The sequence below is a fragment of the Mus musculus genome, chromosome 12, assembly GCF_000001635.26.
Source record: "Mus musculus strain C57BL/6J chromosome 12, GRCm38.p6 C57BL/6J".
Lineage (NCBI taxonomy): Eukaryota > Metazoa > Chordata > Mammalia > Rodentia > Muridae > Mus > Mus musculus.
The window spans coordinates 77,612,175-77,629,122 of record NC_000078.6 but is presented as its reverse complement, the minus strand read 5'-3'; the positions used below and the strand labels follow the sequence as shown (position 1 = coordinate 77,629,122).

Genomic DNA, 16,948 nt, shown 5'->3' with positions numbered 1-16,948 from the left:
CACTGCTTTTTAAAGTTATCTCACCAAATAAAGGGTTGAAAATCCTGTGATGTCATAAAAGGTGCCATTGTAGTTCACCACCTACATACAGGCAATGCTCACATACAGCCCCAGAAGCCCAGGGGCCTCACTGGCTGGGATAACTCGGGGAAAAAGAAATCAACGGGAAAACACAATAAGGAGCAAGTCCTTTCTATCCCCTGGGCTTCATAGTCTCCATGTGGGATGCCCTTCAGGAGAGCCTAATAGGGAACGAACGGGGGAAACCCAATGTGCTTTGCAGTGTCCCACCTGCAGTTTCAGGATGGCTGGATAGAAGGGTGGAGTTTTTGAGGATAGACAATAGCTAAGTAAGTGGGGCAGTTCATTATGGTGGCTTATAGGGGAGTCTCTGCTTTTACTAAAACAAGAAATTAATTAGAGTAGTTCCCTTAGCCTGTAATTGCTTTGGCATTTTTTTTTTCTTACTTCAGCATTCCTTCCCTGCTGTGACTCAGAAGCAACTATTCTGTGTTTACCACATAAACCAGAGACTGGCTTCTTCCATCCAGACAATTCTAGGCATTCTCAAGCAGTTCTAGGAACTGCCAAAGAGAAGCCATGCAGCTCAGGGATAAATAAGCTCTTGTCAGAAATGGCTGGGAGATTTAAGCAGTCACCACCAAGCTGATATGGTTTGGCTCCTAAACATCATAACACTTTAGTTAAACAACCACACTGGGTCTTTAACTCCTGGACTCACTGATGATGAAAAGTACTATTTGACTCTATTGCAAATGATTCTTAGAACAAAGTTCTGTCTGAGGCGGTGCCTCCCAATGGTACCTACTCTCATCCAGAAGAGACTGAAACCGAATCAAGCCCAGCACTCCGTGCTGCTCTGCACTAGCTTTCTGTGCTCTTGTTTTGTTTGTTTGCTTATTTGTTTAGCATCTGGGCGTGGTGGTGAACACCTACCTATAAAATCCTTGCACTCAAGAAGCAGAAGCAAAGATTCAGGAACCCAAGGGTATCCTTGGCTAAATATGGAATTCTTGGACAGCCTGGACTACAGAAGAAGCTTTCTGAAAGAAGGAAGGAAGGAAGGAAGGAAGGAAGGAAGGAAGGAAGGGAGGAAGGAAGGAAGGAAGGAAGGAAGGAAGGAAGGAGAAAGAAAGAAAGAAAGAAAGAAAGAAAGAAAGAAAGAAAGAAAGAAAGAAAGAGAGAAAGAAAGAGAGAGAGAGAGAGGGGAAGGGAAGGGAAGGGAAGGGAAGGGAAGGGAAGGGAAGGGAAGGGAAGGGAAGGGAAGGGAAGGGAAGGGAAGGAAAGGAAAGGAAAGGAAAGGAAAGGAAAGGAAAGGAAAGGAAAGGAAAGGAAAGGAAAGGAAAGGAAGAGAAAGAGAAATAAGCTCTTGTCAAGGGAAGAGAGAGAGAAAAGGGAAGGAGGGAGGGAAGGGAAGGGAAGGGAAGGGAAGGGAAGGGAAGGGAAGGGAAGGGAAGGGAAGGGAAGGAAAGGAAAGGAAAGGAAAGGAAAGGAAAGGGGGAAAGGGAGAGGGAGAGGGAGAGGGAGAGGGAGAGGGAGAGGGAAGGAAGGAAGGAAGGAAGGAAGGAAGGAAGGAAGGAAAGGAAGGAAGGAAGGAAGGAAGGAAGGAAGGAAGGGAGGGAAAGAGAAAGAGAAGGAAAGAGAGAGAAAAGGGAAGGAGGGAGGGAAGGAAAGAAAGAAAGAAAAAAAGAAAAAAGAAAGAAAGAAAGAAAGAAAGAAAGAAAGAAAGAAAGAGAGAGAGAAAGAGAAAAAGAGAGAAAGGGAAATTAAAGGAAAGGGAAAGAGAAGGAAAGAGAGAAAGAAAAGGGAAGGAGGGAGGGAGGGAGGGAGGGAGGGAAGGAAGGAAGGAAGGAAGGAAGGAAGGAAGGAAGGAAGGAAGGAAGGAAGGACATGTTTCTGGTTTTTTCCTGTAAGAACCGGCACTTGTTTAAAGGCAGACTGTGTCTCAAGCCTGGGAAACAGTCCTCCTGCTGCTACCTCTAGTCCTTAGTTCCATTCTACATGTTCTTTTTATTGCTGACTCCATGTGTTTTGGTAAAGTCATACAATGCTGCCCTTTTCCCTTGTCACCGTACTAGCTGGCTAGCCTGTTTATACATGCCTCCTCCCTTCCACAGGGTGCTATAGCTGGGCTCTGAACAGCATCACTTGTAAAGTGACATTTGGAGAGTCAAAGTCCAAAAAGAGACTGTATCTTGTGCACTGTATCTTGTGCAGCTCCCCATCACCGAACGGGAAGCCCCAGTCTCACAGAACCTGGACCATATAGACCAGTCATTTGTATGTCATTTGCATTGACATTGTCTGAGATAGCAGCAGTTGTGGGAGTGTTTTTCTTTTTCTTTTTTCTTTTTTTTTTTCACAAACACAAAGATAATTTAAGCAATAAAATCTGTGGCATTATCAAATGGCAGCATATAGTACACATGTTCTCACCGAGTGTTTCTGGATCTGGTATAAACAATTAGGCAATGGGAGAAAAGGACATTCCCCAAAAGGATGCTGGAAAGAAAGGAAGCAGTTTGTTAGTTACATTTCTCAAATAGGCCTGGATTGGATTTTAAGATGAGAATCAATCCCGTGGGGGAGTATTTTAAGACGGGACTCTCTTGAGTTACTGACTGCTCTGTATTCCAACGTTTCTAAAAGATAACATGGACCTACACATCAAAAGGTTTTGAAGGGTTAATCTGCTGCGTCCAAGTAATTGCAGGTTCATGACTCTATCCCAGGAAACAATTACCAATGTTACCAAAGATTTACATGAAAGAATACTTATGAAAATGTGACCTATAATAGAAGGTATTTCAAGTAAACGAAATTAAAAATGTAATATAAATAGGTCTTGGTGCATTCCTATGACAGAATCTTATTTGATACTTTTTAAATCTGATTACTGAGGAAATTTTATCAACATGAAAATGTACCAGTGATGTAATACTACATTTAATTATTTGTTAAGAATCGCCCTTGCCTCTGCTTAAGACAGGGCGTGGCATGTGCCTATTGCCTTAAATACTCAGAAAACTGGAGCAGGTGAACCTCCTTAACCCAAGAGTTCAGGACTCGTTCAGGCAGCAGACTAAACTGTCATCTTCAAAACCCAAGCAGAAGTGTGGAAACAGCAGAACACACAACTGTGTGCTCTTTGAACCTGATGCTGAAAAAAAAAGTGAATATAATGGAGCCAACATTCATGGGAATATGTACAGAGATAAATTTTATGTTCTTGGTGGACCTTAATTATAATTTTATCATTACTGTTAAATAAAGGGTCATTTTAGATCATATATATTTGATAAGAGACACATTACACTGGCACATTTCTTGTATTCTCTCAAATACAATCTTAGTTGGACTAACAAGAACAAATCGTTTTGGAATTAACATACTTTTTATTTAACACTTTTCATACAATATATTTTTGTTATAGTCTTCCCCCTCCTCCAAACTCCTACCAGATTCTCCCTACCTTCCTGCTTCCCTCTCCCTCTCAAAAACTATAAGACAACAAACAACAAAACAAAAATTAAAAATAAATAGATTTTTAAAACAAAACAAAAATACCAAAACAAAAAGCATCCATGCATGTACATACACACACAAACACAAAGAAACAAAAAAGCATGAAGTCCATTTTGTGTTTGGTGTGTTGGCTGACTAGTTTTATGTCAACTGGACACAATCTAGAGTCATTTGAGAGATGAGAATCTCAGAATCTCAACTGAGAAAATACCTTTATAAGACTGGGCTGTAGGCAAGCCTGTAGAGTATTTTCTTTTTTGGTTTTACGAGACAGGGTTTCTCTGTGTAGCCCTGGCTGTCCTGGAATCACTCTGTAGACCAGGCTGGCCTTGAACTCAGAGATCCACCTGCCTCTGCCTCCTGGAGTGCTGGGATTAAAGGCATGTGCTACCATGCCCGGCTTAATAGTATTTTCTTAATCAGTGATTGATGGGGAAGTTCCCAGCCCATTGTGGGTGGTGCATCCCTGGACTAGTGGCCCTGAGTTCTTTATGAAAGCAGGCTGGGCAAACCATACTAACAAAGCTAGTAAGTAGAGACTGACAGGAGGGCCGGGCAGCGAGCAAGATGGTGCAGACTCAGGGTACCAAGAGGAAAGTCTGTTACTACTACGACCGGGACGTTGGAAACTACTATTATGGACAAGGGCACCCCATGAAGCCTCACTGAATCCTCATGACTCACAATTTGCTGCTCAACTATGATCTCTACCGAAAAATGGAAATCTACCGTCCTCACAAAGCCAATGCTGAGGAGATGACCAAGTACCACAGTGATGACTACATTAAATTCCTGCGTTCTATTCGCCCAGATAACATGTCTGAATACAGCAAGCAGATGCAGAGATTCAACGTTGGTGAGGACTGTCCGGTATTTGATGGCTTGTTTGAGTTCTGTCAGTTGTCCACGGGAGGCTCTGTCGCAAGTGCTGTGAAGCTTAATAAGCAGCAGACGGACATCGCTGTGAACTGGGCTGGGGGCCTGCACCATGCAAAGAAGTCTGAAGCATCTGGCTTCTGTTACGTCGATGACATCATCTTGGCCATCCTGGAACTGCTAAAGTACCACCAGAGGGTGCTCTATATTGACATTGATATTCACCATGGCGATGAAGTGGAAGAGGCCTTCTATACTACAGACCGGGTCATGACTGTGTCCTTTCATAAATATGGAGAGTACCTCCCAGGAACTACGGGACATCGGGGCTGGCAAAGGCAAGTACTACGCTGTGAACTACCCACTGCGAGACGGCATTGACGACGAGTCCTATGAAGCCATCTTCAAGCCAGTCATGTCCAAAGTAATGGAGATGTTCCAGCCTAGTGCAGTGATCCTACAGTGTGGCTCAGATTCCCTGTCTGGGGTTCGGTTAGGTTGCTTCAATCTGACCATCAAAGGACACGACAAGTGTGTGGAGTTCGTGAAGAGTTTCAACTTGCCCATGCTGATGCTGGGAGGAGGTGGCTACACCATCCGGAAATGTCGCTCGGTGCTGGACTTACGAACAGCAGTGGCCCTGGTGGCCCTGGAGGCCCTGGATACAGAGATCCCTAATGAGCTGCCGTACAATGACTACTTTGAATACTATGGACCAGATTTCAAGCTTCACATCAGCCCTTCCAATATGACTAACCAGAACACTAATGAGTACCTGGAGAAGATCAAGCAGCGTCTCTTTGAGAACTTGAGGATGCTTCCCCATGCCCCTGGGGTCCAGATGCAGGCCATACCAGAGGATTCCATCCCAGAAGAGAGTGGGGATGAGGATGAGGAAGACCCTGACAAACGCATCTCCATCTGCTCCTCTGACAAACGCATTACCTCTGAGGAAGAGTTCTCAGACTCAGATGAGGAGGGAGAAGGTGGTCGCAAGAACTCTTCTAACTTCAAAAATGCCAAAAGAGTTAAAACAGAGCATGAGAAAGAGAAAGTTCCTGAAGAGAAAAAAGAAGTCACAGAAGAGGAGAAAACCAAGGAGGAGAAGCCAGAAGCCAAAGGGGTTAAAGAAGAGATCAAGTTGGCCTGAGCAAGGTCTGCAGCCCCATCTTCTCCCCAAGTTCCTCACTTTCCCTCAACTTCTCAGATTTTATATTTTCTATTCTTCTGTGTATTTATATAAAATATATTAATTATAACATCCCCAGGGACCAGAGCACAGGGCAGTGATGCTAGGAGGGTTCTTCCCAGAGCAACCTTGTCCATCCTGCCCCCGTTTGCATGGAAAGAAAACCACCACAAGAGAAAATCCTGGACTGCCAAGTGCCTGCTTGGGAGCTCTGCTAAGATGCCCCAGTTAAACTTTTTAGAAGGGGTCTGGGTCTCCTAGGACCCCTTTTCAGGCTTGGGTAATAGCAGCCATTTTTAGATTGGTTCTGTTTATACCTTTCCACCCATCTTGGGCAAACAAAAAAACTTACATTGCCCTGTCTTCCCCCAATTCTGTAGGTGGAGGTTGATAGCCTAGCTTCCTTTTTGAGATATTTTCATCTTGTGAAACTCTTTGTAATAAAGCAGCTCATTTCTATTAAAAAGAAAAATAGGCTAATAAGTAGCACACTTCCATGACCTCTGCACCATCTCCTGCTTCCAAGTCTCTACCCTGTTTGAGCTCCTGTCATGAAGTCCTCCGGTGATGAACAGTAATGTGGAAAAAAGCCAATAAGCCCTTTCTTCCACAACTTGCTTTTGGTCATGGTGTTTTGCCGGCTTCTTGCTGGCAGGTCCAGGTGTAGGAGAAAGATGCTGGTCCCATCGGGGTCTGTCTGGGGCTGAACGGGATGGCGAATGTCAATGGCCCCAAAGAAACACACCGAGTCAGGAGTCTTGTTGAAGCAGGAACTCAACTTTATGACATCAGCCTCTTGCTTATATACGTTCAGAACATAGGGAGGGGGATTTTGGCTGGAGTAAGATGACATAAGAGGTGGGGAAAGGTAACAGAGGGTATGGAGTGACTGACAGGGCCAATGGCAAAGTTCTATATCAACAATGGTGGGGCAGAGACAGGGCCAAACAGGTCTTGCTGAGTCACCCTGATACAGAAGTGACTGAGACAGGTCTCAGAACTCAAGCCAGGCTCTGGTTTGTCCTCAAGGCTCAAACCAGGACCAAGGGAGCCCAACTATGTTTTATCACAGAAATAGTAACCCTCACTAAGGCAACTGTCCAACTACTTCTGGTCATGGGGCCTGCCCTGGATTGCAGTTGATACACCCAGTGACACTCCACTGGAGAAAGCTGACTTTCCCTTTCCTAGGAACTATCAATTGCAAATAGCTTCTTGGTTAGAGGTAGGATTTGTGTGTCTGCTTCCCCTTCTCAGTGCTGGGATTTTTTTTCTGGTTTGAGTCTGTACAGGCCTTGTGTGTACTGTCACAGTTTCTATGAATTCCTGTGTCTGTCAGTTCTGTTTTATCTGAAATACACTATACCCTTGGAGGCATCCATCACTTTTGGCTCAGACAGTCTTTCCACGTCCTCTTCTATGTAGACCCCTAGGCCTTGAGGGGAGGTTCTAATAAAGATGCCCCATGGAGGGGTGAATGTGCCAAAGTCTCTCACTCTCTGTGCATTGCACACACATGGTCCTTGTCCAAGTGCCCAGGACCTACTGCAAGAAGCAGCCCCTCTAAAGAAGGCTGGGCGATGCTCTGATCTATGGCTATAGCAACATGGAGAACAGGAATGATTCTCCCAGTATGGCTTTCCATGTCTTTTGTTTCTGATAACAAAAACTCCACTGACTTGTGATCTTTTAAAATGGCTCAGTTTTTCTTAGGATCCGAGGCTGAAGTTTTAGGGAGAGATGAAGGGCCAGTGTTGGCAGCTGGGACTGCCTGATAGAACTCCGCTGTAAATCGAGCTGCCCGAGAGGTATGTTTAAAAACCATAGGAAAGGACTGATTTAATTTTTATTTAATGTTCGAGATTGAAGGATGTAATTATGTGTAATAATAGGTATTCCTTTTGAAGAAAACAAGTAAAATAACATAAAAGCTACTGTGTCCTCTCAAGTCTTTTGGAATAATTTGGCTATTTGAGGTTTCTTTACCAGCTTCCTTTTTGCTTTCTGCCCAAACTGGGCTAATGGAGTAAATTGAAAGGAGAAATTGTTTTCTAGGAACTGCTAAGATGTGGAAATGACTGAGGCTCATGGTATTTTACCTGCAGGGTTCTTTCAGATATGAGCCTCGTTTGCTCGCCACACAATCCCCAGTCAGAACAAGTAGCATCCCAAGTTATGGAAATCAAGTACAAGATGGAGGGTGGGGGACACTTGTCTAAAGAATCCAATGTTGGCTCTGAAATCCTTTAATCAGTTGTTGCCCAAGGCTTCTGCAAAGTCCTAGGACAGGTCAGAACTGAGTGTGGGAATCTGATGCAACTCTCAAGAATGGCTAGACTCAATTCAAGTCCCAGGATGTATGAGACTCATGGTGTCCCAAGAGTGGACGCTCTCCTCTTCCCAATAACATATGCTATGCCTATTGCCAAAGAAAGCAGCTTCCTGACAGAGCTGTGGATCCCAACAAGGGTGTCAACTTCAACTCTTCTGTCTGACACATTCTACCTAGCCCTGGACAGGACTATATTTTATTTGACTTAGACTCTCTCTCTCTCTCTCTCTCTCTCTCTCTCTCTCACACACACACACACACACACACTCACACACACGCACACATAGTCACTGTCTCTGTGTGTGTGTTTCTGCCTGTCTCCATCTCTCACACACTCACAGACACTCCATCTCTCTCTGTCTTTCTGTGTGTATCTCTGTCTCTATCTCTTTCATACACAATACACACACACACACACACACACACACACACACACACACACACACAGGAAACCACTACCGCTGTCTCCGCTAATACAATAGGTTATTTGGAACCTGATTCCCTGAAGGTCATCAACTGGTCATAAACCTATTTAACTCTGAAAGCCATAACAGAAGCAGAGTCCCTCTGGTAATCCAGCCTTCCTTCCTTCCTCCCATCCTCCCTCCCTCCCTTCCCTCCTTCCCTCCCTCCCTTCCTCCCTCTCTCCCTCCGTCCCTCCCTCCCTCCCTCCCTCCTTCCTTCCTTCCTTCCTTTCCTCTCCTTTCAGCTGTTACTTTGTGGTCCTTGACTTCAGATGCCGAGGGCTAAGTCAGTTAAATGCCTCAGCTCATAGCACATAACCATCTGTCCACATAAGTCTCTGCACTGTCTTATCTATTGGTTGGTCCATTCTTATTTCTCAAAGCCACTTTCTGTTTGTTTGTTTGTTTGTTTGTTTGTTTGTTTGTTTTGTCCCTCACAAGGCAATCGCATTGTGATTAATGCACAGTCACCCTTTGGTATCCATGAGGGATTGACTCTATGAAATTCTTTGGGTGTAAAATTGACAAATGTTCAAGCCTTTTCTATTAAATGGCAAGTATTTGTCAGATAGCATACGCATATCTTCCTGTAAAGTTAAATCATTTCTACATTGCTTATAGGATTAATACAATGTAAATGCTATGTAAATAGCTGTTGTATTGCTGGAGAGTAACAAAAATGGCTATACATGTTCAGCACATACAGCCATAATATAATAGGTTGAATCTATGGTTGCAAAACCCAGATAGGAAGAACTGACTATATATCTTCTTGCTTCTGAGTGCTGTAGTAAAATACAAGCAAGTGATTTAGTGCATAAATTTTAATTCACAAAACAGTTCAGCATCATAGATCTCATTCTGCCTCTGACTTTTTCATTCAACACTTTGTTATATAATCCATTCATGTAGGTAGTTGTCCATCAAATGAAATATGCCTACCTGGTGCATCTGGGGGAACAGACCCATGATATTTACTCACCGTTTCCATACTCAGCCCGGTAGTCAGGAAAGTCAGATGTAGACTGAACCAGCTTTGCCTTTGCTCTTTGCCAGTATGTATCCTCCTTGTGTGTGCAGCTGGAGAGCCTGAGCCACCCTAATGGCAGTGCACATGAGAGCTTTCCAAGGCTCAGTCTCCAAACACCCACTCTTTGCATGGCCCCAGTATCTCCTGCCTAACCATCCCTACTCACAAAAGTTTACTTCCAGGACTTTCCAGGCAGCACACTGGAATCTTTTGTCCTTGGATGTGAGTCCATCCCATGAGTTGGTGAAAATTTCCCATGAAGAGCCAGAAACTAAATATTTTAAAGTTTGAAAGCCATGCAGTTGCTGTTCAGTTATTCAACTCTGCCAAACCCAGATATGCAAAACCCAGGACGCTAGGATGAAAACAATCGTAGATCATATACAAACAAATAAGTGTAGCTGCATTTAAAAAACAACTTTATTTATTAAATAAAAAGACAGTGAACTGAAACTGGCCGTGGGCTGGATTTGTTTGAGTCAAGCTCTGGCCACGGGCTGTAGTTTGCCAACCCCTGTTTTACAGCAACCAGTGCTGGAAGAGAAATGGAAGTGACAATTCTGGGACGCCTACTTGTCTTGCTGCCGTATCACCCGTGTCTATTTATTAGATTGCCTGCAGCTGAGAAGCTGAGGTTATAAAACTCTTCCCCTCGATATGCTTTCTGTACCGTTCCTCCCTGAGCGCTGATAGATCAAAGCCCGTGGTGCTTGGTGTATAGTACACATTCAGTTGAAGCTTGAGAAAGGGAGGAAAACCCACTTAACACGTGCAAACACTTAAGTTTGGACTTGAAGGTCACCAGAGATCAACCCCCAAAACCTGGAGTTCAAGTTCTCAGTGAGGACGGTTTCCTGCTGATGTTTCCAGCTGCACAGTGATAGTGAGGCAGATTCTTTCACATAGCATTGTGGGGTCCTCAGCTGAAAAAGCACTCTTGAGCTTATGCAGAACGCTTCCTAGTATGTTTGTGAAACCCTCGTTTCTCCTGTCTTCTGTTTGCCCGGGCGTAGATCTATAACTGCACACTTCTACAGTTGTTAGCTAAACCGCCTGTACTCATCCCCATGCAGTAGACACTCAGCCATGTTGCTAGCAGCAACCAGGAGAAATGCAGTTGGTAGCACTGAAGCAAGAGCCTTGGCTACATGTCTGAATTCTTCTTAAAGTGAGACTAGATTCTTGGGACCCTATAGTCAGCGTAGAAGGTCAGGTGGGTTCTATATAGAACTCTCTATGTATCTAGATAGGTTCCACGGCTATAGGTTACCTTGGCCACATGTTTTAGCACAGCAACAGAAAAGTAACAAATAATATACCTGTGATCTAGCCACCCACCAAAGGCCCAGCCTCACTTTGGAGGTCAAGACTTCAACATAGGAAATGATGGGAGAAATACAAATGCTGACCACAAAGCTTACATTAGCACAGGGGCTTTCAACCTGTGGGTTAAGACCCTTTGGGGGTCAAATAGCCCTTTCATAAGAGTTGCCTAAGACCATCAGAAATAGGCGATATTTACATTATAATCCAAAATAGTAGAAAAATTACAGCTATAAGATAGTATCAAAAATAATTTTATGGTTGGGGGTCACCACAACATGAGAAACTGTGTTGAAGGGTCACAGTGTTAGGAAGGTTGAGACCCACTGCATTAGCATGCATTGGTTTGAGCATATTTATGATCTTTTTGTATATGGATTTGATTGTGCTAAAATTAACAGAAAAGAAAACTTTCCATCCAAACAATATTTAAGTATATGATTCAACAGAATTAGCTATAGCATCATACATAATTGCCACAAACCCTTCCAGCAATAGCTCCCTGCCCTTGCCCGGCTCCTGAGGACGTCAGATCTACTGATTGCCTTTATGAATTTTCCTATCTAGACACTTCATGTAGTACAATTATATAACGGTTATCCCCTTAGCCTGGCATATTGTGCACAGCATGTTTTCCAGGTTCACTCATGTTGAAAGATGTGTCAGAGGTGTATTCCTTTGTGCAGCTGAATAACAATACACAGTGGGCATGTTTCATATTTTTATGATATTTGGAACTGGGTTCATGGACATTTGGATTGTTGTCATCTTTTGGTTGCTGTGAAAAAAATGGCTTATAAAGGACCTGTTTGAATTTCTGATCTTTTTTTTAACATTTATTTATTATTATATGTAAGTACACTGTAGCTGTCTTCAGATGTACTAGAAGAGGGCGTCAGATCTCATTACAGATGGTTGTGAGCCACCATGTGGTTTCTGGGATTTGAACTCAGAACCTTTGGAAGAGCAGTTGGTGCTCTTAACCACCGAGCCATCTCGCCAGCCCCTGAGTTTCTGATCTTAATTCTTCTGTATATATACATAGGAATAGAACTGTAATTCTCATTAACATAACTTTGGGTTATTACTATTATTTCTAGCATGTTAAATTATTTTTTAAATTGTCATTTTAGTTTCTTTTGATTTGTGGTTTGCAATCATTTTTGATGGTGTAAAGGTCTGTAAAAAAATTTTGAGAGTCCTGCCATTTATTAATGAAAGTTAGTAAATTATGGGGTTTTGTTTTGCAGCATGAAATGAATGAATCTCAAAAGCACAACATTTCATGAAACAAAAGCTCATAACCAAGTAAAGGAGGGGGACTCGGTGGCATTATACATCACACTGTAGTCACCTTCAGGAATAAGGAAGGGGCTACTCTCGGGTAAAATTTACATGTGGAAGAATGTGAGTGTGCTCATATTATCAAATGGGTAATAACTATATCTACTTGTTTTATTAAAAGCTATTCCTTACTTTTGTCTTCTATGCTTTTCATTACATGGGTATTTTCATAACTGAAAATAAGTTACTTGAAAAAATTACTGGAGGTTGGCAATACCAGAAGTACACAATAACCAAAAAGAGAAACAATACCAAAAAAAAAAAAAAAAAACCAAAACAACAACAAAGCCCCAATTTCTATGATAACTACAGAAAGGCATGAAGAAAGGAACTGCCATTGTGAGCTTGGACCATAGGCTAGAAGAGGAGTCTACTTTTCCTACATGTCTTGGGCATCTCCATTAACTAAAAATCAAAAACTAGGTAGCTGATCTCAATCAAGCAGGGGTGAGTCAGCAACCAACAGTGCCACTGATACTCTCATTTATAGACATTCCCTAACCAACAGGGCCACTGATACTCTCATTTACAGACATTCCCTAACCAACAGTGCCTCTGATACTCTCATTTACACACAATCCCTAACCAACAGTGCCTCTGATACTCTCATTTACACACATTCCCTAACCAACAGTGCCTCTGATATTCTCATTTACACACATTCCCTTGGCATCCTGCTCTTCTTTTTGACTCAATTCACTTTCCTGATGGCATGTTAATAATTTTATTTTATTTATTCATTTGGATTTTGGTTCTCTTCTCAGTGAACCCTACCCTTAACATATGTCTTAACAGAACAGTAGCACCTGCCAGACATCAGAGCAACCTTCATAGATCCTAGGCACCCACTTCAGGAGTCACGTCATCAAATCAAACTTCATAAGGCACACCGGCAGCCCACTATAAAAACTCTAAAACAATTTGTGCTATATTTTTTTTTTCATTCTTTTGAGCTTTGTATGGGAAAGACTGAAATGAGGCAGAATAAGAAGAGAGATTATAATATATCACAAATGGAAATTTATATTCTGTCTAAAGCGTGCCCTTCAGGAATTCTGATCTACGAGGTCTGCACCTTTTACTGTCTTTGAGTTGTTTTACAACTCTGTAAACTGTGGATAGCAGATAGCAATGCAAATCATTCCAGCTTATAAACAGGAAACTTCATCCCCATCCCATTGGGTGGAGAGACAATTTACTTCCCCTTCCACTCACTCTATGAAAGAAGCAGATTTTATATTTATTTTTGTAAACTCATATAAGTGACAGGGTTTAGAACATGTCACTCCAAAGTATGGCACCATGGCATGTCAGACACTTAGGACTGAAGAGATCTGAACAAAAGTGTGTACACGTCTCTCTGACCTTTGCCCTGGCATGGGCATAAAGCTCATGTGAGAGTCCCCAGATGAACATTTTTCTTTTTGAAGATGAAAAACACATAGGGAAACCTGAACAGATGCTGCCAAGTCCTCACCGGTCTCCCTGCTCTCTGTCATTTGTTCGACAAACCCCCAGTCTTCATACAGCAAGCATTTCATTAAGACAGCCAGGTATTAAACCCAGCATTCAGGAGGCAGAGGTAGGGAGATCTCTGTAAGTTCGAGGACAGCCTGGACTACAGAGTGAGCTCCAAGACAGTCAGGGATACACAGAGAAACCCTGTCTTTTTTTTTTTCCGCTGTGTTTTTCATTCATTTCTTAGTGATGGATTCTGTATGTAAAGTAAACCAGAACACATTCCCCAACAAAATAAAAGTACTTACTTTTTTCCCTGTTAATCTGTCTCTTGTCACAAAGACCCAGTTAATGACACTAGGAGTATACGAAACTTTTCTTTTAAATCTCCCCTATATATGCCTATATGCCTGTTTCTATCTTTCTACCCTCTTCTTAACACTTAAAACATCCCACCAGCTTTTTATTAAGTTAAATTAGATTATGAATGTTCGTTCACTTTGTATCTGTGTTACAGTTCATGTTTCCTTCTTTGGAAAATTATTCTTGAAGGGCTTAAGAAGTCTTCCACCATTGTGCCTAATGAAGTCACCTGACAATATTTGCCCTGACAGCTGAGCTCCAAGCTGTAAATTCTTAACTCAAAACAAAAAACAGGATATGGGGTGGGAAAAACAGGCATAAAGTTTTTAAGAGAAATGAATTTTAGGTAGCCCAGGGGCTTGATTAACAGTTCTCTGGTCATCTCCTCGCCCCCGCTGTTTTCGTGTTGTTTCATTGGCTTGTCTGTTCTTTGTGTATTGACTGAGCAGTTACTCAGATATGGTAGTGGCATATTAGGAGTTTGGTTTATGGTCTGATCATTCGAGAGCACAGGAATCTGTTTTCTGTTAAGTAACAAGACGATACCGGGAGAATCTGGCCAGCTTCTCTTACTTGTCTGTTTGCCTATTTTGAGCTCAGAGTTTTTCCCCCACCGGGAGGGAGGTGCATCAGTTTTTGGTGTTGTGACAAGAGAGAATTTTGTGTTTAGGTACCTGAAGCTAAGCTTGCAGCCTTGAAGCTCTAAGCTCTCCTGGGTGGCTTTGTGCCTGGCCCTTACCTCTGTGAAAGTGAAGTGCTTCCCTACCCATCAAGAGCACAATAAATAAAGACATATGTCCAAGAGTCCCTACAGTGATCCACTAGAGTGGTGAGTGCTTACAGTGGTCATCATTCTTACACTTTTATAAATAAAGGGTTTCTAGTACTTTAAATGTACCACAAAAAAATAAAAAAATAAAAAAGAAACTTCCCATGGAAATTAACTCAGAAACACATTTAAAAATCCATATTCACATAATCAAGATAAACTTTCACCAAATAAAACTAGTTTAATATTCAGCTTATTAAAACATTATTATGTCTTCTTTGATTTGTCTGTGCTGAATATAATCAAAGCATACATTTATTCTACTTGAGTTTTTTCTATAATTATCAGGTTGCTGATCAAATAAAACGGCATTAATCTTGCATGATATAAATGCATGTTCAGTGAAATTGAAGCGTGATTTTCATAACTTTATTTCAAATCTTTTCAGTGTTGAGGATAGAACCTAGGGCTTTGTGCATGTTAGACAGGAATTCTACCTCTGAGACACACCCCTTGCACAAGCATAAGTATGTGTTCATAGCATGTCAACTTGAAGATAATTTCCGGGACCCTTAAATGGGAGCTGAGACTGTGGTGGAGTGGTGGAGTGCACGCCTAGCATGTAGGCGATAAGGCTTGGGGTTGGTTCCCTAAGTAGCTTAAAACTGAACTTATCTTGAGTTAAAAGATAGTCATTGATGGCCTAGATTAAATTCTAAGTCAGAATACCATGAATAGTTAATTGCTTGCTTGAGAAGTTCTATACCCATTGGTGTAGGTAATAGATGTGTTTAATCTTGCCATTTTAAAACATGTAAAGTACATGACTGTAGGAACAAATTTGCGAGCTTTTTCTAATCTACCATAAATCTAGTAGATAGCATAAAGTTCTCAATTTATCCAATTCCCCCATCCTTTCCACCGTTCTCTCTGACTGACAAGTTAGTTACTTTGGCTAAAAGTTATAATTAATATGTGCAGTGACAGTTACTCTTCAGAGAAGTGATGCTAAAGAAATCCAAGTGCATAAGAGTCTTGAATTTTTGAGAGAAAATAGTGGTTTTATCTGAAAGCAGTAGTTTCTAATGTTTGGTTTTAATATGATTTCCTCCTGCCTTTGAGATTTGTCAAAGACCGGAGAAGAAGTTTAAGGAGAGACAGGTGTCAATATCATTAGAAATTAGAACACATTGCCAGGCAGTGGTGGTACGTGCCCTTAATCCCAGCACTTGGGAGGCAGAGGCAGGCAGATTTCTGAGTTCGAGGCCAGCCTGGTCTACAGAGTGAGTTCCAGGACAGCCAGGGCTACACAGAGAAACCCTGTCTCAAACACACACACACACACACACACACACACACACACACACACACACGCACGCACGCAAGCAAAAAAGAAAGAAAAGAAGGAAGGGGAGGGAGGGAGAGAGAGAGAGAAGGAAAGAAAGAAAGAAAGAAAGAAAGAAAGGAAGGAAGGAAGGAAGGAAGGAAGGAAGAAAGAAAGAAAGAAAGAAAGAAAGAAAGAAAGAAAGAAAGAAAGAAAGAAAGAAAGAAAGAAAGAAAGAAAGAAAGAAAGTTAAACACAAGAGTTGTAGCTTACTGTTGGTGCTTTTGTGGTTTGGTTGAAACGTGTGGTTCCATTTTTTCCCTTTTTCCCTTGGGGTATCTGGACACTGCTGCACACCAGGCAGGGAAGAATGAAGTGAAGTCAGTAACAGGTAGGTCAGTAGGATCCCAGTCCAGCAGTAAATGCCAGGGGAGGAGGTCTTCTCCGAAGATTTCAGTGCTGTTATAGCTCTTTTAGGCAACATTCAATGAAAGAGCTTCTGTGCCTGTGCTTTATTTGGGGTGAGTCGAGGGCAATATAAATGATCCTTGGAGAGTGGGGAGTGGGTCTTCTTAGAGCAATGTTTCATTGGCTAAGGTTTAAGTTCCCAGGGATACCTCATTTGCATAGAGAGGCATTCTAGGAAATTGAACCCAAAATTTCTCCAAGGATTATGCAACATTCCTCAGACAGAAGATTGGAGGTTGGGCTCCCAGATGAGGAGGAGGAGAGGAAGCCCTGCTAAGAAAAATTCCCATTGCACCCTCCACTTTGCACAGAGCTCAGGAGAGCTGTCCGGACAGCTGTGACATGGCAGTCTACAAACTTTGTAGTGAGGTGCAACAGAGACAGGGTCTTATTCTATACCCAGGCTAGCCTGTGACTCACTATGTAGATCAGGCTGGTCTTACACTCATGGTGTTCATCCTA

At 42.3% G+C, this 16,948-nt stretch overlaps 1 long non-coding RNA gene and 1 pseudogene across 4 annotated transcripts in view; one reads left to right on the top strand and one right to left on the bottom strand.

Annotated features, from left to right (window-relative positions):
• The window catches only part of Gm35240, an 85,675-nt gene that overhangs the window by 10,263 nt on the left and 58,464 nt on the right, over window positions 1-16,948 (bottom strand). The gene's annotated exons all lie outside the window — the stretch shown is intronic.
• Gm4864 (predicted gene 4864) lies at window positions 4,097-5,969 on the top strand (annotated as a pseudogene).